This window comes from Phyllobates terribilis, unplaced genomic scaffold, assembly GCF_046119375.1.
Source record: "Phyllobates terribilis strain yellow unplaced genomic scaffold, ASM4611937v1 Scaffold_47__1_contigs__length_9908305, whole genome shotgun sequence".
Classification (NCBI taxonomy): domain Eukaryota; kingdom Metazoa; phylum Chordata; class Amphibia; order Anura; family Dendrobatidae; genus Phyllobates; species Phyllobates terribilis.
Window position 1 is genome coordinate 3,483,496 of NW_027362807.1, and position 25,551 is coordinate 3,509,046.

The window sequence follows — 25,551 nt, forward strand, 5'->3', positions numbered from 1 at the left end:
TCCACACAGCAGCTGAACGCCCTCTTGCCCTGACTTGGCGCACAGCGGGGGTGCTCTTGGGAACAGTTGACCCAGTTTTTACTCTGGGCAAACCACGACCCCTTGGTGCCTGTGTTGGTCCATCTTCCCCTGTGTTGCTGCCAACGGTCCAGGTCGGATCAGTGGACTCATCATCGACCACCTCGTCTTCTATCTCATCCTCCTTCCCAGTTGATATTGTAGGCTGACCTGATGGCAACTGTGTCTCATCATCATCAGCCTCCACCTCTGGAGACAGTAAATGACGTTCCTCCAAGTGGCTTTCTTCTGGTTGTAGGTCCTAAAATACTTGAGCATCAACGCACGCCGCCACCTCTTGTCCCTCTTCAATGCTGCATGGTGATAGGCCAGAGCCAACCAAAGGATACGTACCAAACAGATCCTCGGAGTGGCCAAGCTTGGGGTCATATGTCTCCTGTGACTGATAATGGTGGGAGGAAGGAGAACCAGCTTCAGGATTGGAAGGGCCAGCCTTCTGTGTATCCACAGTAGACTGTGTGGTCGCGGAAGTTTTGGTGCTGCTTGACAAATGCGTAGAGGCCTTGTCTGCTATCCAAGACAGAATCTGCTCTCGCTCTTGTGGCTTCCACACATGTTTACGTTCCAGACCGGGAACTTTTTCCAGGAACATTGTGGATGCATCAAGCTTCTTCTGACCTGACACAGACTGAGTGGCTTCTCGCGCACCACTGACAACACCACGTCCACGTCCCTTAACAACAGGCTTTTTTGGCATTTTGGGTTTTGTTGACAGATTTTCAGATGTTGATGGCACAAGCCAAGCTAGCTGTCAAAGGCACAGCCAAAATAATAAGTCAACCGTGACACAGCCAATAGGGCTAATTTTTACAAATCCTATGTACATTGTGCCGTGGACAAACCAGGACAGTATTCATACTCCAGCCTAACTACTATTTGTGATTGGAGGCCCTTGGGATGGTGGCTTCCTGCGTCAACCATGACTTAGCCAATAGGCCTAATTTTCACAAACCATATGCACATTGTGCAGTGGACAAATCTGGAATGTACAGTAGTCCTACCAAACTAATATTTGTCATTGGAGGCCCTTCTCACAGGTTGTGTCACATTGTGAGATAGGGGATACATATTCAATAGAAATTTACACTGATTGTTGATGACCGACTGATGGCCCTCTGAAAACTTAAATTGAGGATCACAACTACTACAATACTCCATCGTAGATAATGTTTGTCAAGGGAGGCCCTTGTCATGCAATCTTCCTGCACCTATGACACAGCCCCCAGCCCCAGGAGTAATTTTTGGAAATACGATGCACATTCTACTGGACCAAGTAGTACAGTATCAAGAAGTCTTCTCCTGCTGTATAATCTGGGGAATATTGACAATCAAAATCTCTAAGCCAATCTCTAAGAAGCTTCACCAACCCATCCTGGAGGGGGGGCACCATAAATACTTTGTCCAGTGACTTGCACAAGTGATATATTTGAGCTTGTCATCGAGTTGACTAGTGCAGTTTTATTTTTACGGTTCACTGAGTTCAGCCATACCTGAGGGTCGTAGTCCGCACTCACTGCTACCTTCTAGTACTCCATGTATCTTGGCCATTTTCTCTGTAGTCTCTGCCCTTAAATTAGTTAAATAATAATGAGGGCCCTACAGTATGAATAAGTGAGGGCACTCTCAAGTGTACACAAGAGGGACCTCCAAAATTTCTAGAGGAGGGCACTTCAAAATGTTTGTTACAGGGCCACACAAGGGCTCTCACAAAACTCAGCTTTCCTGCTTACTGCAGGCGATCTGAACATTTGAATTTAGGGCCCGAGTCTCACATGGTGGTGGAGGAGGAGGGTCAAGCCCAATGCTACAATGAGCATATTGTAAACTGCTATGGAATGTGTATTCCACTATCTGAGTGTCAATGATGGAGGGACTTATGTCTAAGTAATAGCTGTCCCTCCAAAACGCATGTTACTGAGCCACCTGAGGCCTCTCAGGTCAAATATCTACATACATACTGATACTTTCTAGCTGTGCTTGTAAAGTGCTGGGGAATAGCGCACTAAAGATGATGTATGACAGACGGACCTACAAAATGTATAAGTCAGGGCCCTCCCAATTATAAAAGGCGAAAAAAAAAGCCACAACAGTATGTGTGAACAAACGCTAAAAGGGGTATTTTTTGGTTTCTCTGATTTATTTAGCCTTATATACAAGTGATTGTGCAGGAAAAACTGTTTCTTAACCTAAATTGCATTTAACAGGCCAAAAAGGTTAAGTTTGGTAGTTGTTCTTGTGTGTCTGTAAAAGTGGCGTAACACTGCGACAAACTTATCCCCAGAAACCATATGTGAGTCAGAAATGCATGCAGGCACATTCTCCAGGCTCTTCCCATTCTGTTTCATCACTTTCCCATCCATTTCACTTTCCCATCATCTTTTCCTCAGGCCCCTTTGTAGGGTCCAGCAGAAAATTACTCGCATTTCCCATTGACTTACATTGTACTCGCTATTCTGAACGAATACGCAATTATTACAAAGTACTATATATATAGCGAGTATAGCGATTACGAATATTACGGTACTCGCTCATCACTAGTAAACACTAAATGCAGAGAAGTCACAGATTCTTCTCAGTCACCGGCTGTGGCTGCTTTATCGGTTGTGTTGTCCGGTCGTATCTAGACCACAACATTCTCCTCCACCCAAAACTGTTCAGATGATTTTGGGCACTGAAAGCCCTTTTCTATAGAACTTACAACCTGGAGGATCCACCTACCTCCTGGGATTAGAAGATGCTGACCGTTACCTGATGACAAGTTAGAAAATCACTTGAAGAAAAATATCATGATTGGCCTGTAAGAGAAAGCGGAGGGTAATGATGCTGTTGGCTTCCTAGAACCCTGATATCTTATTGGATGAATCTACCTTCTCTCCCTTCTGTGCTGCTGAATGTGCTCATATGGTCCCTACAAGACCAGGTCCAGTCTTTCTGGCCAAACTTCACTTTTATGATCGACAACATTAAATTTGCAGTGAGGGCCAAGTGTGAATTTCTGTACAATAACAGCAGAGTTTCCCTTTATCCTGACTTTTCAATTTTTTTTAAAACTAACTTCAAACAGGATTGTGACAAACTAAACAAAAAAACATTACACCTGTGCCATGATATATCTCTAAGCTAAATTTAAGACGCCTCAGCTCTGCACTATTATAAAAAGTTCTCTTTGAGTGTCTAATATTTCTTCTTGAAATTCATCTGACAGAAAATATTGTCCCTTACGATAGTTTAGATTGCCAAGAGCCACCGTGCCCCATACTCCAATTACCCCAGAGAGGTTTCACCACTAGTTACTCACTACTTGCTGATGGAGACTGTTGAGTTTGATCATTTCAGTAGATGTGTTATTGTCTATACTCACAGTTTTTTAATACAGTAGTTAGTGCCCAAAATACTCTGATTTAACCCCTTCCTGCAGCCAGTTTTGTGTTCCTATCTGGGCCCATTTTTCAAATCTGACATGTGTCACTTTATCTGGTGATAACTTTGGAATTCTTCACAAAGAATAATAGGAAACAAATGGACCTTACAAATTATTTTCCAACTTCTCTTGAATCCGACAATCCACTATATACGGTTGCACACTACTGTCTGGGCACATGGCAGGTTAAGAAGGGAAGGAGCGACATTTAGCTATCTGAATGCAGATCTTGCTCGAATAGTTTGCAGACACAATGTATTGGGGACACTGTTCATGGTCACCTGGCAGCGCAAAAGATGGCTACCACAAACAGGCTTGGCGTCATCTACTCCATTTTCCAGATCCCAGGGTTTGCCTTGCTCATCACCCTTTAACCCCTCTACATGGATTTGGACTTAGACAGAGACCCCTAGGCTTGGGCCACAGTGTTTCCTGCTGTTCTATTGAGTGAAATAGCAAGAAGAATAGTCACTTAACCGGGTCACAACATGGAGGTCAATGAAAATAGAAAATCACACAAGAATAGTCAGTAAATGGGCCGAGGTCACAACAGGAAACAAATACACAAGCCGGGAGCTGAGCACAGAGGACTGAACCAGAGGAGAACAAGGCTGTATCTGGCAGCTTCTGGTAATATGCACAAAAAGCAAAGCCACACTAAGAAGAATTAAAATTCCCCCAATATTTAAGAAAAAACACAGCAAAAAAGGGCAGCAATGTTTACCTGCCCAGATGTTCAGAACTAAATGCACTACCAGGGTGCAGTATACCCACATACAGATGGCGGCTACACAGGTGCAGAATACTGATGAGACAATCATTCACAACCAACCTACAATCACTCACAACCTACCATTTCATGGAGGGGTGACTGCTTAGTATTTGAATTACTCACAAAAAGGTTTGTATAGGGTGCTGTTCACACTAGGGTAGTGCACAGTATCGGCTTACAGCCTATTAGTTACGCCCATACTATTAGATTAGGCGGGCTGCCCGGTACTATCCATATATTATATATATGCATTTTTGCACTTTTTTATTCCAGAGTACAGCCAGGCCCATCAGTGCGGGCATTGTAAACTGTGTCTGTTCCCATGGGGTGCACTTGGATAGTACCGGGCATTCCACCTAATCTAATAGTATGGCCGTAACTAATAGGCTGTAAGTCGGATACTGTGCATTATCCAAGTGTGAACAGCTCCATATACAAGCCTTTTCTTGTGCAATTCAAATACTACGCAGTCACCCCCTCCATGAAATGGTAGGTTGTGAGTGATTGTCTCATCAGTATTCTGCACCTGTGTAGCCGCCATCTTTATGTGGGTTTGCTGCATCCTGGTAGTGCATTTAGTACTGAAGATCTGGGCAGGTACACACTGCTGCCCTATTTGGCTGTGTTTTAGCTTCCGGCAATATGCTTTGAGCTTTAGTAGGGTGCGGTGCTTTCCAATTGGCTAAAGCAGGGAGCAGATTACTCCAGCTGGACAGCACACACACCCATACTGCCAGACTGGATGGTACTACAGGTCCCAGATACCCTAATCTTAGTGGCTGGACAGAAGCTGTACCTCCCAGTAGCTTCTGGTTTTGACGTCTCCTCCATCACCAGCGCCACCTGCAGGATGAATAAGGCGGCTCCTGGTGAGAGAAGCTGACGTCGCTGGAGCAGATCCCAGAGGAGATGGGACACACCATTTACAGAAGCCCTAATGTGACCAAATTGCAGAAAACCAGAACAGTACAAATTCCCATAAAGTGACTCCATTTTGGAAATTATAACCCTCAGTGAAATAATCTATAGGAGTAGTGACTATATTGACTCCACAGGCACTTTTCGGAAATTAGCACACAGTGGATGTTGGAGAGTGAAAATAACAAATATATAGTTTCATTACCCAACACATAGTGCCCAGATTGTGCTCCAGGAGACACACACCATCAATTAAGTGGGTTTTTCTCACTGTAGTAATGCCAAATACATGGATGCTAAATGTGGTTTGGGCGCACTGCAAGGCTCAGAAGTGAGGGGGAGATCTGACTTTGGGAGAGCGGATATTGCTGGATTGGTTTATGGAAGCCATGTTGCTTTTCAAGAGCCTTTAAGCCACTAATAATGTGGAAACCTCTGGTTTTCCATTGACAGATGGACAGATTGACAGTCGTTGAGTGGGGACTTGTTTTTTGTGAGATGAGTAGAAGTTTTTATTGATATTATTTCACCTACATAACATTGTTTTGTGGCTTTTTATTCCATATTTGGGAGACAGAATTAACAAACAGTTGAACACCACGATCCACTGGTTCATCTTATGAGGTTTACTATTAGACTGTGAACTGTTATTGTCTTGGTGAATAATGACGGCTAACATAAGGCAAAATATAACAAAAATCACAGAAAAAGATACAGCCTTACCAACACCAAATCATATAACAGATGCACTAGCAGGATGCCACAGACCCCCATGATAAAGGGGGGGGCAGCGCAGGTGCAAAATACTTTATGGAGCAACCACTCACAAACCTACCAATTCATGGAGAGGGTGATTACTTAGTATTAAAGATGCACACAGATGAAGCTTGCATAGGACGCCAGTCACACAGGCAGGTTTGATGCACAGTGTCTGGCTTAGCCTATATGCAAATTGCCTCTTCCGAGAAAAAGAGGACTTGGACTCTATAGCGCCACCTATTGAAAGCAGCAATCCTTCAAGTGACAATCAACCCTTTAAGAAGTCATGCAATATGACTTAGGATAAAAGCCAAATCAGAATCTCAATTTGCAGACATGGTGTTTCAGGCTGTTGGCCCTCGTCAGTGCAAAGTATGAGAACTGATTTGGCTAGGTGAGAGGCTCTGGACTGAGGTCTAAGGGGTAATGTTTCTCCTTGCAGAGAGTGAGATACCAGCTCTGGCACGTCAAGGTAAGGAGGCTTATTCACCAAGCAATGCTCTTATGGGAAATTTAATATGCAAATTGCCTCTTCGGAGAAAAAGAGGACTTGAACTCTATAGCGCCACCTATTGGAAGCAGCAATCTTACAAGTCGCAATCAACCCTTTAACGAGTCGTGCAATATGACTTAGGATAAAAGCCAAATCAGAATCTCAATTTGCAGACGCGGAGTTTCGGGCTGTTGGCCCTCGTCAGTGCAAAGTATGAGAACTGATTTGGATAGATGAGAGGCTCTGGACTGAGGTCTAAGGGGTAACATTTCTCCTTGTGGAGAGTGACTAGTGATGTTGCCCATACTATTAGATCAGGAGGGCTGCCTAGCACTATATAAGTGCACCCCACATAGACAGACACCCCAGTACACGCAAGAAACACTAAAATGCTAGTGCATTTGTTATCTGATTTGGTGTTAGTAAGGCTGATTTTTTTCTTGGTTTTCTTCTTGGCAGATGACTGTACCAGGAGATCAGAGGAACAGCTGACATCTTCAATTTTTAAATCAGATGACCTCGAGATCAGACAGGATACAATTGAAGTGAATGCCATTACTCCAGATATACCATCATCCCTTCACAGCAAAGATCAGTCATCTGATACTTTGAAACAGGTCCTGTCTTCTGATTCATTACCGAACACTAGGGAAAATCAAAGTCACAAAATAAGCATTAAAAAACAAACTGCTCCTAAAACAAAGAAGTCATTTTTCTGTTCAGAATATGGAAATAGTTTTTTCCTTGAAAAGTCTTTTCTTAAACATCAAAACATTCACACAGCAGAGAATAGATTTTTTTGTTTCAAGTGTGGGAAATGTTTTAACCAGAAATCAAATCTTGTTAATCACCAGAGAAGTCACACACAGAAGAAGCCATTTTCTTGTTCAGAATGTGGAAAATGTTTTACAGATAATTCAAGTTTAATCAGACATCAGAGAACTCACACAGGGGAGAAGCCTTTTTCATGCTCAGAATGTGGGAAATGTTTTACAGATAATTCAAGTTTAATCAGACATCAGAGAACTCACACAGGGGAGAAGCCTTTTTCCTGTTCAGAATGTGGGAAATGTTTTAAACAGAAAGTGCATCTTGATAACCATCAGACAACTCACACAGGAGAGAAGCCCTTTTTTTGTTCAGAATGTGGAAAATGTTTTACAGATAATTCAAGTTTTATTAGACATCAGATGACTCACACAGGGGAGAAGCATTTTTCCTGTTCAGAATGTGGAAAATGTTTTATCCAGAAATCAGCTTTGGTTAATCACCAGAGAACTCACACAGGGGAGAAGCCTTTTTCCTGTTCAGAATGTGGGAAATGTTTTAGCCAGAAATCAGATTTGGTTAAGCACCAGAGAACTCACACAGGAGAGAAGCCTTTTTCCTGTTCAGAATGTGGGAAATGTTTTAAACAGAAATCAGATTTGATTAATCACCGGAGAACTCACACAGGGGAGAAACCTTTTTCCTGTTCAGAATGTGGAAAATGTTTTATCCAGAAATCAGATTTGGTTAGTCACCAGAGAACCCACACAGGGGAGAAGCCTTTTTCCTGTTCAGAATGTGGGAATTGTTATAACCAGAAAACAAATCTTGTTAATCACCAGAGAAGTCACACAGGGGAGAAGCCTTTTTCTTGTTCAGAATGTGGAAAATGTTTTACAAATAAATCAAGTTTAATCAGACATCAGAGAACTCACACAGGGGAGAAGCCTTTTTCTTGCTCAGAATGTGGGAAATGTTTTAAACAGAAAGTGCATCTTGATAACCACCAGACAACCCACACAGGAGAGAAGCCTTTTTCTTGTTCAGAATGTGGAAAATGTTTTAAATTGAAATCACGTTTTATCAGACATCAGAGAAATCACACAGGGGAGAAGTCTTTTTCCTGTTTCGAATGTTGAAACTGTTTTAGCCAGAAATCAGATTTGGTTAAGCACCAGAGAATTCACTCAGAGGAGAAGCCTTTTTCGTGTTCAGAATGTGGAAAATGTTTTGTGAAGAAATCATCACTTCTTAGTCACCAGAGAACTCACACAGGGGAGAAGCCTTTTTCGTGTTCAGAATGTGGAAAATGTTTTGTGAAGAAATCATCACTTCTTAGTCACCAGAGAACTCACACAGGGGAGAAGTCATTTTCATGTTCTTAATGTGGGAAATGTTTTACACGGAAATCAACTCTTATTAAACTTCCGAGAACTCACACAGGGGAGAAGCCTTTTTCATTTTTAACCGAAAATTGTATCTTCTTAAAGGGTTTGTCCACTACTAGGACAACTATTTCTCATTCCTCATGTTTGGCCTTGTTAAAATAAAAACACTCATATACAGGTCCCGATCTGGCACTGTTCCATTGGTGCCACAACTTGCGTTCCCGGGGCACACATAAGGATAGGGCATCAATGTATTATTGGTTGGGGTCCCGTACGTGCCTCCCCTGACGATCAGCTGTTATCTGTGCAGGTGGCGGCTGCTGCCGGCTGGAAGTCCTTATCTGCAGTGCTTGGCCGTCAAGTTGTAGTGGCCGCCGCTTGTAACTGCACATCAGCCTCCCGTTCAATTGAATGGAAGGCGGATGCGAAGTACCCCACGGCGGCCACTACTAATGGACGGCCAAGCGGCACAGGTAAGGACTTCTGGAGGGCGGTAGCCGCTGCCGACACCGATAACAGCTGATCGGCGGGGGTGCCGTGTGCAATGACTCATCCTCAAAATGAAATGTATAAAATATGTAGAAGATTTCATATATGTTACAAGCCATATCAGATGATTCAAAAGTCAATTTCTTCAGAAAGAGTTAAAAATTCAAAACTATGACTTCTCTCTAAAAAACAAAATGGCCGAAATAGACAGACAGAGGCAGGTGAGACGACCAGATCACAATGACATCATGGAATGTAGACTGAAGAACAGGCAATTATCTGAGCTTTTAAAAGATAGAAAAATGTCTTTTCTAAATAGAGCTTTTCTGGAGATTTTTGACAAGAGACATAATTGGTTTAGGGAGTGGCTAAGGAAAAACTGTAATTATATGTTGTATAAAAGTATTACAATGTATCATTAGTTATTTATTATTTTATACAGTAAAATTGTGAAGTTATATAGTTTTTGTATATATATATATATATATATATATATATATATATATATATACACTTGTATACAGTAGAGATTGTATATAATTGTATTTATATATATTTATTGTAATAATTAAAAATAAATTAATAAATTAGAACGTCATATATAAATTAAAGCGGCAATATTTTGTATTACATTAGAATCAATATATGCATAAGATATTTAAATAATTATGTTTCTGCATGAATTTGATATTTAATATTATCTTATATGTACCCTTAGAGTTTTCATTCCAAAGCAGGATTTGATCAAACAACTCTAAAATTGGTTTATTTCTTTATTCACACAGGAAGTTGGAAAAAATTGCATGATTTTATGTGTATAACATTTTAAAATAATAACATAACTAGTTGAACTATATTATGTGTAACACTTATTAATTAGATCTTTTGTGCTGCTAATATTTTTTGTGCATGAATTATTTGTGCTTTATAACTAAAGTAACTTTACAGCATAATGTGTGTGACAGCTGCTGCCTTTGAACTTTGAGCAAATAATATGGATTTCCATTCATCCTATTTTTAGTTGGTGTAATTTAAACCTGGTAGCCAGTAAAAAAAAAGAATCTAAGACATCTCTATTTTTGCAAGTCGAGCGCAATTTTTTTTTTTTCAAGTGTCCTAAATTTCAGAAAAATATTGTATTATATCATATGTACTCAGGGAATATTCAAAGAAATATTAAGATATTACATTTAATAGTTTACAATGCGCATTGATAATTAGGATACAAAAAAATTGGGTTAAATATATACACTACAGACCAAAAGTTTGGACACACCTTCTCATTTAAAGATTTTTCTGTATTTTCATGACTATGAAAATTGTATATTCACACTGAAGGCATAAAAACTATGAATTAACACATGTGGAATTATATACTTAACAGAAAAGTGTGAAACAACTGAAAATATGTCTTATATTCTAGGTTCTTCAAAGTAGCCACCTTTTGCTTTGATGACTGCTTTGCACACTCTTGGCATTCTCTTGATGAGCTTCAAGAGGTAGTCACCGGAAATGGTTTTCTCTTCACAGGTGTGCCCTGTCAGGTTTAATAAGTTGGATTTCTTGCCTTATAAATGGGGTTGGGACCATCAGTTGTGTTGTGCAGAAGTCAGGTGGATACACAGCTGATAGTCCTACTGAATAGATTGTTAGAATTTGTATTATGGCAAGAAAAAAGCAGCTAAGTAAAGAAAAACGAGTGGCCATCATTACTTTAAGAAATGAAGGTCAGTCAGTGCGAAAAATTGGGAAAACTTTGAAAGTGTCCCCAAGTGCAGTTGCAAAAACCATCAAGCGCTACAAAGAAACTGGCTCACATGAGGACCGCCCCAGGAAAGGAAGACCAAGAGTCACCTCTGCTTCTGAGGATAAGTTTATCCGAGTCACCAGCCTCAGAAATCGCAGGTTAACAGCAGCTCAGATTAGAGACCAGGTCAATGCCACACAGAGTTCTAGCAGCAGACACATCTCTTCAACAACTGTTAAGAGGAGACTTTGTGCAGCAGGCTTTCATGGTAAAATAGCTGCTAGGAAACCACTGCTAAGGACAGGCAACAAGCAGAAGAGACTTGTTTGGGCTAAAGAACTCAAGGAATGGATATTAGACCAGTGGAAATCTGTGCTTTGGTCTGATGAGTCCAAATTTGAGATCTTTGGTTCCAACCTCTGTGTCTTTGTACGACACAGTAAAGGGTGAACGGATGGACTCTACACGCCTGGTTCCCACAGTGAAGAATGGAGGAGGAGGTGTGATGGTGTGGGGGTGCTTTGCTGGTGACACTGTTGGGGATTTATTCAAAATTGAAGGCATACGGAACCAGCATGGCTACCACAGCATCTTGCAGCGTCATGCTATTCCATCCGGTTTGCGTTTAGTTGGACCATCATTTATTTTTCAACAGGACAATGACCCCAAACACACCATCAGGCTGTGTAAGGGATATCTGACCAAGTAGAAGAGTGATGGGGTGCTATGCCAGATGACCTGGCCTCCACAGTCACCAGACCTGAACCCAATCGAGATGGTTTGAGGTGAGCTGGACCGCCAAGTGAAGGCAAAAGGGCCAACAAGTGCTAAGCATCTCTGGGAACTCCTTCAAGATTGTTGGAAGACCATTTCCGGTGACTACCTCTTGAAGCTCATCAAGAGAATGCCAAGAGTGTGCAAAGCAGTTATCAAAGCAAAAGGTGGCTACTTTGAAGAACCTAGAATATAAGACATATTTCCAGTTGTTTCACACTTTTTTGTTAAGTATATAATTCCACATGTGTTAATTCATAGTTTTGATGCCTTCAGTGTGAATGTACAATTTTCATAGTCATGAAAATACAGAAAAATCTTTAAATGAGGTGTGTCCAAACTTTTGGTCTGTACTGTATATATATTCATACCTTTGTATGTGGAATGTATAGTTCAACAAATTTGTGAATGTTAGAGTGAAATAGCAGCTTCTCATTTACTTCATCTGCTAAGTGTGATTTGTGTGACAGAGGCCTCATTTCATGTATGTTTGAAAAAAAATGTTTCTTTATGTGAAGGTACACAAATATATTTAATTCTGAGAAAATTATGATACATAAATAAGTATTATCTACATAATATATGTATAGATTTCTATATTTCTTTAGTAATTATTTCTTGATTTAGCTAATAGTGGATAAGGGCAACCACACATCAAAATGGTTTACAAAGCAAATTTACATTTAGAATAATTTTTCCACATGATAATTTTATAGTATTCAAGGTTATTATTTTTTAATGGTTACCTAAATAGGTACACACCTCTTCAGACAAATATATGCTACACATTGATATGAAATTTATGCAAAATATTTATAGCAGAATAATTATTTTTAATTTAGTTCTGATATATAAATTATTTTATAAAATAATAATTTTTGGCATTAAGGAGGGAAATGTATTTTTGATCCTGATTACATAATCACATTTGATCGATACTTATTTTTCACACATTTTTAATAAAAGAAAAATAGTAATAAGGTACAATGGTATAACAAAGAAGGGGTTATATGCAAAGTTGCATAATTTAATCATTTTTGGTAATACAATGTTATGACAAATATGAAATCATCCAGATAATTGAAATCTTAGAGTATTTTTATGGAGAATATAATTACTCTGCATTTGTAATTAACATAAAAAGGCATTATTATTATTATTATTATTTTTAGTCTTAATTTTAATCTTCATTTTTAAATTTTATTCTTACTTATTTTTCCATTTTTCATTTTTAATTCTCATTTTTTTTATTTGATTTCAGCTCCATATCTCAATTGAGAAAGCACATTAATATTTAATAAAGTAATGTCTAGTACAAGAATATTGCTTCATTAAATACAATGATATGGTTCCAATATAAGAAGAAAAAATGTTTCAATTTTCTGAGTAAACACAACAAGTCATTCTTTCATTCCTTCATTCTTATATTTATTCATTTTGGTTCAGGAGTATACATTCTTTGGTATTATTGGTTTAATAAAGATATAAACACTTGTTGTTTCAAAACACACTGACACCTATGGGTTGGAAAAGGTAATTACACCTATGACACAAAAATATTCTATCACATGAAGAACTTGATTAATAATGAATTACTATCTATTATTGTTTTATTATTCCTAACATAATTAATTTTAATATTTTGATAATAATTAGATGGATATTATTGATTGCTATGGTACGCTGTGATATTATAGGTTAGGAAAATTGCCAGATTTGGTATCAGATTAGGGAATGAAGACTTCAATCAAGACATTGCAATTATGAATTCTATCTTAATAAAGACTTTCATATTTAAAAATCATAGAGACTCTCAAAAGTTACAAGAAGAAGCAACCGATATCCGGAAATCTCAGAAGTTAAAGATGTTGTGAATGCTGAGTGTTATAATAGACTGTGTCAAATACATTCACACAGTGGCGTTCCCCAAGCAGCCTGGGAACGAGGAGGATAGGTGAGTAGGAGGTTGCGGCGGCAGAGGAGCGGGTTGCGGCAGTGGAGGAGCAGGGCACACGCAGTAGCCCCTGCCGCAGCTACTACATGTGCCCGCTGCTAAAGGAACATGAATATTCCCTCTTCTCCACGCCCATGGGCGTGGAGAAGAGGGAATATTCATTCTCTTCAGCAGTGGGCACGGAGGAGCGCTGAGCCGTGGCTCCTGTCAGTGCCCGCTGCTAAAGAGAATGCATTTTCACGCTTCTTCACGCACATAGTCCCGGCGTGGAGAGGAGTGAATGTGCCGGCAGCAGCAGCAGCTCACCTCGGCAACTGAGAGCGCGCGCTGCTCAGATGCCGACATGAGCTGCTGCAGATAGGACTCAGCGATGGAGCAGAGGTGAGGAAGGAAGGTGAGTATAAGTGTTTATTGTTTTATGTGTGCAGTGATTGGGGATTGAGGAGGCCACACATACCAGGATACTTGCATTGAGGAGGCCACACATACCAGGATTGGGGGATTGAGGAGGCCACACTTACCAGGATTGGGGGATTGAGGAGGCCACACATACCAGGATTGGGGATTGAGGAGGCCACACATACCAGGGATTGTGGGGGCCACACATACCAGGGATTGTGGGATTGAGGGGGCCACACATACCAGGATGGGGAAATTTACCAGTAGCTGCTGCATTTCCCATCCTAGGCTTATACTCAAGTCAATAGGTTTTCCCATTTTTATGTGGTAAAATTAGGGGCCTCGGCTTATTTTCGGGTCGGCTTATTTAAAATATACAGTATTTTAAAATCAGTGAGTACGTGGTGCCCATAATACTGCAGGACTGTGGCATTATACTATATGGGCTGCATTTTACCCTATGGGGTGTGTAATACACTGTATGGAGGACTATGGGCAGTGCATTATATTCTATGGAGGACAATATGAAGTTCATTATACTATATGGATCATTATGGGGGGCACATTATACTATATGGGGGGAGCATTATACTATATGGAAGATTATGGGGGAGCCTTATACTATATGGAGGATTATGGGGGCGCATTATACTATATGGAAGATTATCAGTTGTGTATTATACTATATGGCTATATGGAAGGCTATGTTGGGCCATTATAATATTTGAGGGCTATGTAGGGGGGCCATTATACTGTATGAAAGCAATTATACAGTGTGAAGGTGTGTGTGGGGTCCATTATACTGTTTGGAGGGCTGTGTGGGGGCCATGAGAGTGTATGGAGGCTAATGTGGAGGAATGCACCATGGGGGTATCATACTGTGTTTGGGGGGCACTTTTGTTGGCATCATACTTTATGGGGCAATGAAAGAGGAGGAATCTACAACTTCAAAAGGAGGAAAATTACTATGGAAAGTTATGAGATCTGCTCTTCTGTGACACAGACAAATATTTTTTTTTTTTTTTGGTGGGGGGGCCCAATTAGAGCTTCTGCTATGGGGCCCCATGACTTCTATGTACGCCCCTGCATTCACATCACTGATAACCACGACTACAGAGGACGATGATCCTATATGAACTGGGTTGTGTTCAAGTTTTCATCACGTTCCAGTGGTTTCCTATCACCTGAAAGCTGCTGAATAATGAAGGAGTGTCAGAAAGCTGCCAGCCTGACATATGTGTCCTGTACATTAAGGACTGAGTACTGGTTATGGTGCTATATAAAGCTGGGAAGTGTCAAGCTAACCCTTGCTTTGCTGACCAAAGATGTCACATCTGTTCCAAAAGTGACATGAGACCAGTGTGGACACACGGAAGATTCCAGAATATCCAACGTAAGTCCAGGTGACATCGCACAGATATTAAAGCTACATTTCATCCATGGACTTTGTTTTCTTATCAATTGACACACATGATCTTTCTAATAAAGAGCACAGTTTATGGACTGAACAATGATGAATACAATTATGGACTGTACAATATCTACACTCTATAATTTATTTCAAAGGAGTTTTCATCTAAAGACTGTGTTATAAAAGAACCAAGAAGAAGACGAGACGATGACCCGATGACATCAGAGGATGACGATGGGACCCGCGATTGCTTCACTTTAGATTTAGGGAAGTATCATTATACATGTTAAATGAATATTAGTCACGGCTTACCATAACATGAATTCACATCATTATGCTATTGAATACATATAACAATAAACTGATATTGATATTAATATTATTATTATGGACATTAAATGATATTGTCAAGGAAGAAGAAAAGAAAAATGATCCTGTTATCCTAATGATGAACCTATCTACTTTGAGGATTTTGTTATGTTCTGCTACCAGAGCTAAGGAAAGAGAGGAAATCTGTCCCTACGATGTAACAGGGAACCTGATCCTGCGATCAGACCTGCTAAAGTCCTAAGCTAGTCTGTACGGAGACCTATAGATGTGGGGAAGGAATCCCTACAAGTACTAAGGACTGGGAGGAAAATGGGACACCTCCTAACAGAAATAGTAGCAGACAGACAAACAAACAAAATATATAGAACACTGAGGTCCGTAGACCAAGCAAACTAACAGAGTTAGATACAGAGCACAGGCTAGCTAGAAAGTAGTTATACAATGAAGTCCAGCAAAGCCAGAAGGGCGGAGCAGGATTAAATAGGCCAACGAGGTCATGTGACCAGCAAAGGAAAAAACCTAAGAGCAAGGTTCTAACAGTACCCCCCCTTCTAAGAGGATCCTCCGGATCCCCTAGGACCAGGCTTATCAGGAAATCTCCTGTGAAACGCTCTGATAAGTCTGGACGCGGAAACATCATCTGACCTCACCCAAGAGTTATCCTCGGGTCCGAAACCTTTCCAGGCCACCAGATACTGCAAACTACCTCTATACCGTCTAGAGTTAAGGATGCGAGAAATTTCATATTCCCCGTCCTCCACCACCGGAGGAACAGAGGCAGAGGCGTCACCATCCGACACAACAGCTTTTTTTAACAGAGAGACATGAAATACCGGATTAATTCTCCAGGAGGTAGGAACCTCCAACCTAACAGCAGATTGGTTGACAACCTGAAGCACCTTAAAGGGCCCTACAAACTTGGGACCCAATTTCTTAGAAGGAATCCTCAACCGCAGATTCCTAGAGGACAACCAAACCATGTCACCAACAGCGAACAAAACCTCCTGTCGTTTCCTATCAAAGTAGTCTTTAGATTTTCTGTTGGCCTCCTGAAGATTACCACGCACATCCGTCCAAACTCTCTCCAAATCACCGGAAAAATTCTCCTCCTCAGGCACGGCAGATCCCAACTTGGAGAACGACCCAAACGACGGATGTCTCCCAGAACAACAAAAAAAAGGCGAACAACCAGCAGAAGAAGATGTATGATTGTTCAGAGCAAATTCAGCAAGTGGCAGAAACTCAGACCACCCCTCTTGATTGTCTGCCACAAAACAACGCAAGAACTGCTCAACATCCTGGTTTTTCCTTTCTGTCTGGCCATTAGATTCAGGATGATATCCGGACGAGAACGACAAATGAACTCCCAACCTGTCACAAAAGGCACGCCAAAAACGAGCCACGAACTGAGGACCCCTATCAGAAACAATGTCAGTAGGAACGCCATGAAGTCTGACAATTTCCTTGACAAAGGCCTTAGCGAGAGTTTTAGCGCAGGGCAGTTTGACGAAGGGAACCAAGTGACACATCTTGCTAAAACGGTCCACGACCACCCAGATGACAGTAAAACCCTGAGAGGGGGGAAGGTCAGTTATAAAGTCCATAGCCAAATGTGTCCAAGGAGCACTGGGAACCTCCAAAGGACAAAGCAACCCCGCAGCAGGAGTATGTGAGGACTTAGATCTAGCACATATAGTACATTGACGCACCCACTTAATGACTTCCTTCTGCCATCCAGGCCACCAAAAACTGCGACCCACCAGTCTCTTGGTCTCAGAGATTCCGGGATGACCTGCCAACCGAGATTCGTGACACTCAACAAACAAATCTCTCCTAAAGGTCCCAGGCACAAACAACCTCCCATGAGGAGTGTTAGATGGGGCATTCTCCTGTGCTTTAAGAATCTCATCTTCCAAAACGGAGTCCAAAGCAGCTATCACAACACCTTCTTGTAAAATGTTCTCCTCTTTCTCAGCACCGACTATGGGAGAAAAACTGCGAGACAAGGCATCCGCCTTAACATTCTTAGTAATAGGGATGTAAGTAACGGAGAAATTAAACCGCGAGAAAAACAGTGCCCACCTAGCCTGACGGGCATTCAGGCGCTTGGCAGCATCAAGATATATCAGATTTTTATGATCCGTAAGAACCTGAACGGGAAATTCCGCACCTTCCAAGAAGTGGCGCCAGTGTTCAAATGCGAGTTTAATAGCCAATAATTCCCGATTACCAATATCGTAATTCAGTTCAGTCTCCGAAAATTTTTTTGAAAAAAAGGCACAGGGATGTAATCCATCCCCGTTATCCTGAGACAATACTGCGCCAACCCCCACCGAAGAAGCATCAACCTCAACCAAAAACGGCTTAGTCACATCAGGCTGCATAAGGATGGGAGCAGAGGTGAACCTCTCCTTGAGATACACAAAAGCTTCAATGGCCTCAGAAGACCACTGAACCGCATCAGCACCTTTCCTGGTGAGATCGGTCAGAGGTTTGACAATACTAGAAAATTTTTTTATGAATTTTCTGTAATAATTGGCGAAACGTAAAAACCTCTGTATCGATTTCAAACCAATAGGCCTAGGCCATTCCTGTACAGCTTGAACTTTAACCGGGTCCATCTCAAAACCTTCGCTGGAGATAATGTAACCCAAAAAACTAATTCTCTGTACAGCGAACTCACATTTCTCCAGCTTAGCAAAAAGCGAATTGTCCATTAACAATTGTAATACCTCACGTACGCTCCGCCAATGAGACTCCAGATCCGGCGAATAAATCAAAATGTCATCCAAATACACAACCACATTTTTGCCGATCAAAGGTCTAAGGATGTCATTAATAAGATTCTGAAAAAATGCAGGAGCATTAGTAAGACCAAAAGGCATAACCAGATTCTCAAAATGACCCACAGGAGTGTTAAAAGCAGTCTTCCATTCGTCACCCTCCTTCATGCGCAACAGATTGTATGCCCCCTTAAGGTCAATTTTAGAGAACCACTTGGCCCCCATTAACTGGTTAAACAGATCAGGAATCAATGGCAGTGGGTAAGGATTGCGTACAGTAATTTTGTTAATCTCACGAAAATCCAGACAAGGACGTAAACCGCCGTCCTTTTTTTTTTACAAAAAAAAAATCCAACCGCCACAGGAGACTTAGAGGGCCTAATGTGACCGGCGGCCAAACTTGTCTGTATGTATTCATCCAAAGCCTTCCTCTCAGGAATAGTAAGGTTAAATAAACGACTTTTAGGAAGAGTCGCTCCAGGGACAAATTCAATAGAACAATCATAGTCTCTATGGGGAGGCAAAACCTGCGATTCCTTCTCAGAAAAAACTCTCCAAAAATCCTGAATAGGAACAGGCAATTCTCCCCTATCCAAAGCTGCAATACGCCCGTTACAACACTTGTCATAACATTTATGGCTCCAGGATTTAATTTCATTGGTAGACCAATCCAGTACAGGATTGTGAAATTTTAACCAGGGCAATCCCAATATTACTGGAGAAGGCAAGTTATTCAAAACTACCAAATCCAATTTCTCATGGTGAACACCATTAATAGTGAGAGGAAATTCACAGACCTTGAGAGTAATATTCTTCAAAGGGGAACCATCCACAGAAACCACAGCAATGGGGGATGATAAAGGTTCGGGTTTTAAATTGAGTCTTTCCAAGAATCCCCCATCAATTACATTCAGAGTAGACCCACAATCAACAAACACCCGAAATTCCATTAATTTTTCCTGAGCAATCGTGGAAGCAGCTAAAAATACACCCTTGGAATTTAAACAGGCAATACGGGCATGACTGACCATTTTTTTTTCTTTCTTCATACGAAGCTCACAGCCTTTAATCAAATGACCAGATTTTCCGCAATAGAAACACAAGCCTTCAGAAAATCGACGGTCTTTTTCTTGAGAGCGAGGTGCCACCGATCCAATCTCCATCGATTCACCACTGTTAGTACACACATTCTCATAACCAGAAACTGACATAGCAGAGGATTTGCTCTCATTAACCCTTGCACGCAGTCTCCTATCCACCCGTATAGCTAATTGCATAGCCTGTTGCAAATCTTCAGGTGTAGGATAAGCAATTAGCAGGTCTTTAACCCTTTCATTGAGCCCAGCAAGAAATAGACTTTTCAGAGCAGAATCGTTCCACCCTGTTTGAGTAGACCAACGACGGAAATGAGTACAATATTTTTCCACATTACCTGATCCCTGTCTCAAACGTCTTAACTCAGTCTCAGCTGATGCGACACGGTCAGGATCATCATATAATAGTCCCAAAGCAGAAAAAAAACTATCCACTGATCTGAAGCATGTATTGTAGCACCCTGAGGATTCGGCTGCTACAGGGGTATTGCACCTCAAACCAGAGGTGATATTCCACTCCCGGGTAAGGATGGAGTGTGGACCTGAGCTCGGTAGGCTGCATGCACTACACACATCCCATTTCCGAGGAGCAGACCGACGGTACTCCCACTTAGAAATGTGCAGGTACGACCGAGTCTGTTCCTGGCTGGAGTGGGAGGGGGGTGGAACATCCCAAGTAGTGTAGGGGCAGATAGGGGGAGCAGCCTGGGTAAAGATAGGAGCTCATTGGGTGCTGGTCACCTGAGCTCACACATAGAGGGTGTATATAAGGTGGGCACCATCAGAGAACAGGGTCAGTCAGTCAGTCTTTGCAGAGCAGTCAGTCTGTCAGAGTAAGAGGAAGAGGAGCAGAGCAGCCCAAGAGAGAGAGAGGAGAAAGCAAGAGAGACCCAGAGGGGGAAACAGAAGAGAGGACTCTGAGAACCCAAATTCAATCCCCGGGTGAAGAGTCGGCATCAGGGTACCGGAACCCAAGCTGGTGGGGGCAAAAGCACACCCTAGCCAGAGACCGGAGGCCGTGGGCAGCGTCTGCCACGGCCACCCACCACATCCACCCCGAAGGCATACCACGTGGAGGGTCAGGGAACCCAAGGCCAAGGGTCTCCCAACAGAAGGCCCGAGGGAGCTGGACCTGGGTGGATCACTAGTGGGGACGGCCAGAGAAAGGACAGAAGGAGAGCTCAGGGTCACGCTCCGGACTCGCTTGGGGGTTGGCTGGATCCAGGACCTGGTGGATGCAGCACGGCTCGGGAGGTCACTTGAAGCTGGAGTGACCGGAACATCAGCAGTGAGTAAATACCCTAAACTGCACAACCCGACTCTGTCTTCATTTAACACCTATGCTGCATCACCATAACCCCCATCCTCTGCACCTGACCCCCTGAGGCTATACCCCACCCGTTGGGGGTTATACCATCAAAAGCTGCACCTACACCATCAGCCTCAGCGGACCCTGCTGCAGCGGCGGCCATAGTGACCGCAATACAACGGGTGGCGTAGTCGACAATAAAGAACTTAATAACATCTGTAGGACTGCCACATACAACTGAGTTTGACACCCTGGGCACGGACCGGGTCACAGCCACTCGGAAGACTACAACTCCCATCTGATCCGGCTCTGGATATTCCCCCTAAAGAATATGGCCCAGGGGGCGCGTCAACTTTGGCGTAGTCGGCAGGATTACGTGCCCGCAACACCCGGGTACTGCGTGCCTGAAGAAAAGAATGAGTTTACCTCAAAAAGAAGTCTCCTGCCGGTTCCGGAGGGTCCCCGCCATCGGACCCCATCACCAGTCGATTCCCGCCAGTTGTCCGCCATTAACAGTGTTTTCCCGCCATCTGCAGAGTTTCCCGCCACTGGGAAGCGATTCCCGCCATTTCCAAAGGTTTCCCGCCTTGGAAGAGCGGACGCCATTATAGGCGTGCCAGAGGGTGGTGAGAGGCCACCTCCCATCGTGGGCCAGGACCGAAAATGGCGCCAAAAGTGGAAACCGCCCCCACCAACAGAGACTGTGATGCTAGAGGTGTCTGTCAGCGTGAAAGAACAGCCCCTGGAGCTGACAGTCACCAAATGGCCCCGGGACCGCCCTCGAAGTGGGAGGAGACGAAGGGAGAGAACAAAGATGGGTGTCGCTTGGAGCAGTCTAGAGCGAGCGCACCCGGAGGCAAGAAGCCTGGAGAAGAATATCGGAGGAGCTTACCCGGAGATGGCGAGAAAGCAGAGCAGCACCGGCCCGCTGGCCAGGAGCCTGCTGGAGACAACAGTAGGAGAGCAGAGCAGCACCGACCCGTTGGTCAGGAGCCTGCTGGAAACAACGACCCCACTAGGCCTAGTGGAGGTCCTAGCACAGCTCCCCCGAGACCGGGAGTGTGCACAGACCGCTCTGGAGGGCCTCGCAAGGAGGATGGCCCGGGTGCAGCGAGAGACGTTGGCGGAGTGGAGCCGTGAGATGGCCCAGCAGACCGAGACCTGTCAGCGGAGCACGCCACCCGAGACGAGGAAACAGACCGCCTCTGAGGATGGCGCGGGAGGATTGAAGGCCGGAGACGGCGCCGAGAAGGGAGCCGAACGAGTGGAGGCAGGTAAAGGGGACGTCTATACCCCAAACCGGGAAACCGCGTACCTGCCCCAGCTCCCCGTCGCAGAGCCCGAAGTCTATCCTGCCGTGCCCGTCGCTGCAACGTCACCGCCGCAGACTAGGCCTCAAACGGGAGCCGCGACCCCTGTGACGTCACACGCCTCGACCCCGAGCGTGACCAAGCAGGAAGTACCACCAGCCTGGTCGCAAGGCCTAGTACCCCCGGGCGCCGCAATACCAACAACGCCCCCTACCTCCGCGGAGCCCCCGGCCTGGTCGAAGGGCCAAGTAGCCCAGGGCGCCGCCGTCCTTACGGTGCCCTTTACCTTCCAGATACCCCAGGCCTGGCCGCAAGGCCCGGGCAACCCGGGCGCTAACACCACCGCGCCCATAAGACCAAGAGTGCCGCATCTGGGAGAGGACCTGTACGCCCAGCATACGTGCCCGGATGGGCAGCCATTTATATGGCCACCGGAGTTTCACCATCCCCGACTCCGGAGAGAGAGACCCCTGGATGAACCCCTGATCCCGGCTCCAAAGCCCGTAAAGAGGATCTCGCCCCCGCTAGCGGAAGCGCAGTTTGAGTGGGACCCCACCGGAGAAGATCTTATGGGGTTCACTCAAGAGACTCGGGCAGCTGCAGCGGAGCGTGCTGAGTGCTGCCGCCAACAGCTCGAGGACTTCGAGAGGGAGCGGAGAGAGAGGCGGGTCCGGGAACAGCAAGCTCAAGTAAGGAGCGCGGAGCAGAAGAGCCGGGCCAGGAGAGACCCCCGTGCAGCGCATAGTCCCCGCACCACCGGGACTGTGATAAAGTTTAACATGCAGCATGGGTGGGGCTTCATCCGAGACCACCGCACCCTAGGCGACGTCTTCGTGACCAGGAGAGACGTTGAGTCCCACCTACCGGAGGGACACAGAGGTCGTGACCTTTACATCGGGGATGAGGTCACCTTCACCCGGCACAAGTGTGCCAAAGGTCCCTACGCCCTCCATGTGCATCGCCTGACGGAGGAAGAGCTGCGGTGTGAGGAGGAAGAACAAGAGGACCCGGACGGGTCTGAAACTAGAGTTAGAGGTAACCATAAAGAAAGAGCAGGAGGACGCCGTCGCTAAGTACAGCGAAGCAGAAGCTGTATATAGTTGCCCGTCGGGGCACCGTGAACTGAAACTGTAACTGTTGCTAATATAGTCCCCGTTGGGACCAGCAAGTGTGAACTGTTACCCGTTTTTCCCTTAATCCCACTGACCGAGGACTGAGAGCGGTCATTCCTCCCTAATACCTGGCCGAGGACTGAGAGCGGCCACTACCTTTTGTATATAGTTGCGCGTCCTAAAGCGCCCCCTACCGGTTTTATAGGAAAACCATTTGTCTAGAGAGACTGTCGCACTTTACCCGGTCACACGTTGCACAGTGACCGGAGGAGGAGCCAGAGGCGACGAGAATGTTTTATATGAAAAGTTTTATGCTAATATATGTTGTTTTATATGTTTTATATGTTTATGCAAAAATTTGTATGTTTTTGGTGTTTTGTTCTTACAGCCCGAGGACGTGCTGTGATTTACCAGGGGGGAATGTAGCACCCTGAGGATTCGGCTGCTACAGGGGTATTGCACCTCAAACCAGAGGTGTGATATTCCACTCCCGGGTAAGGATGGAGTGTGGACCTGAGCTCGGTAGGCTGCATGCACTACACACATCCCATTTCCGAGGAGCAGACCGACGGTACTCCCACTTAGAAATGTGCAGGTACGACCGAGTCTGTTCCTGGCTGGAGTGGGAGGGGGGTGGAACATCCCAAGTAGTGTAGGGGCAGATAGGGGGAGCAGCCTGGGTAAAGATAGGAGCTCATTGGGTGCTGGTCACCTGAGCTCACACATAGAGGGTGTATATAAGGTGGGCACCATCAGAGAACAGGGTCAGTCAGTCAGTCTTTGCAGAGCAGTCAGTCTGTCAGAGTAAGAGGAAGAGGAGCAGAGCAGCCCAAGAGAGAGAGAGAGGAGAAAGCAAGAGAGACCCAGAGGGGGAAACAGAAGAGAGGACTCTGAGAACCCAAATTCAATCCCCGGGTGAAGAGTCGGCATCAGGGTACCGGAACCCAAGCTGGTGGGGGCAAAAGCACACCCTAGCCAGAGACCGGAGGCCGTGGGCAGCGTCTGCCACGGCCACCCACCACATCCACCCCGAAGGCATACCACGTGGAGGGTCAGGGAACCCAAGGCCAAGGGTCTCCCAACAGAAGGCCCGAGGGAGCTGGACCTGGGTGGATCACTAGTGGGGACGGCCAGAGAAAGGACAGAAGGAGAGCTCAGGGTCACGCTCCGGACTCGCTTGGGGGTTGGCTGGATCCAGGACCTGGTGGATGCAGCACGGCTCAGGAGGTCACTTGAAGCTGGAGTGACCGGAACATCAGCAGTGAGTAAATACCCTAAACTGCACAACCCGACTCTGTCTTCATTTAACACCTATGCTGCACCACCACAACCCCCATCCTCTGCACCTGACCCCCTGAGGCTATACCCCACCCGTTGGGGGTTATACCATCAAAAGCTGCACCTACACCATCAGCCTCAGCGGACCCTGCTGCAGCGGCGGCCATAGTGACCGCAATACAACGGGTGGCGTAGTCGACAATAAAGAACTTAATAACATCTGTAGGACTGCCACATACAACTGAGTTTGACACCCTGGGCACGGACCGGGTCACAGCCACTCGGAAGACTACAACTCCCATCTGATCCGGCTCCGGATATTCCCCCTAAAGAATATGGCCCAGGGGGCGCGTCATGTATCACTAGGTTGCAAAGAAAAGGCCCACTCCTGAGGCTCTTTGCGCAAAAGTGACATTATGAACCCTATGCGCTGGGATTCATCCCCAGAGGACTTGGGTCTCAAACGAAAATACAATAAGCAAGCATTTTTAAATGAAAAAAATTCTCGGTGTTCACCAAAAAATAAATCCGGCAAACATACCTTAGGCTCCAAGAAATGTGCTCCAGGACAGTTACTCACGTGCTGACGAAGCTCGGCCACCTCCAGAGAGAGTCCCTGCAGGCGATGAGCCAAATCCTGAACCGACACCATGATGGAACAGAAAAATCTTTCCTTAGAGAATTTGCAGGCTGGACTTACTGTTATGTTCTGCTACCAGAGCTAAGGAAAGAGAGGAAATCTGTCCCTACGATAGAACTCAGCTGAATCCCTACGATGTAACAGGGAACCTGATCCTGCGATCAGACCTGCTAAAGTCCTAAGCTAGTCTGTACGGAGACCTATAGATGTGGGGAAGGAATCCCTACAAGTACTAAGGACTGGGAGGAAAATGGGACACCTCCTAACAGAAATAGTAGCAGACAGACAAACAAACAAAATATATAGAACACTGAGGTCCGTAGA

The 25,551-nt window shown here is 44.4% G+C and overlaps 1 pseudogene; it reads left to right on the top strand.

Annotated features, from left to right (window-relative positions):
- The window catches only part of LOC141191589 (uncharacterized), an 82,267-nt pseudogene that overhangs the window by 40,428 nt on the left and 16,288 nt on the right, over positions 1-25,551 (top strand).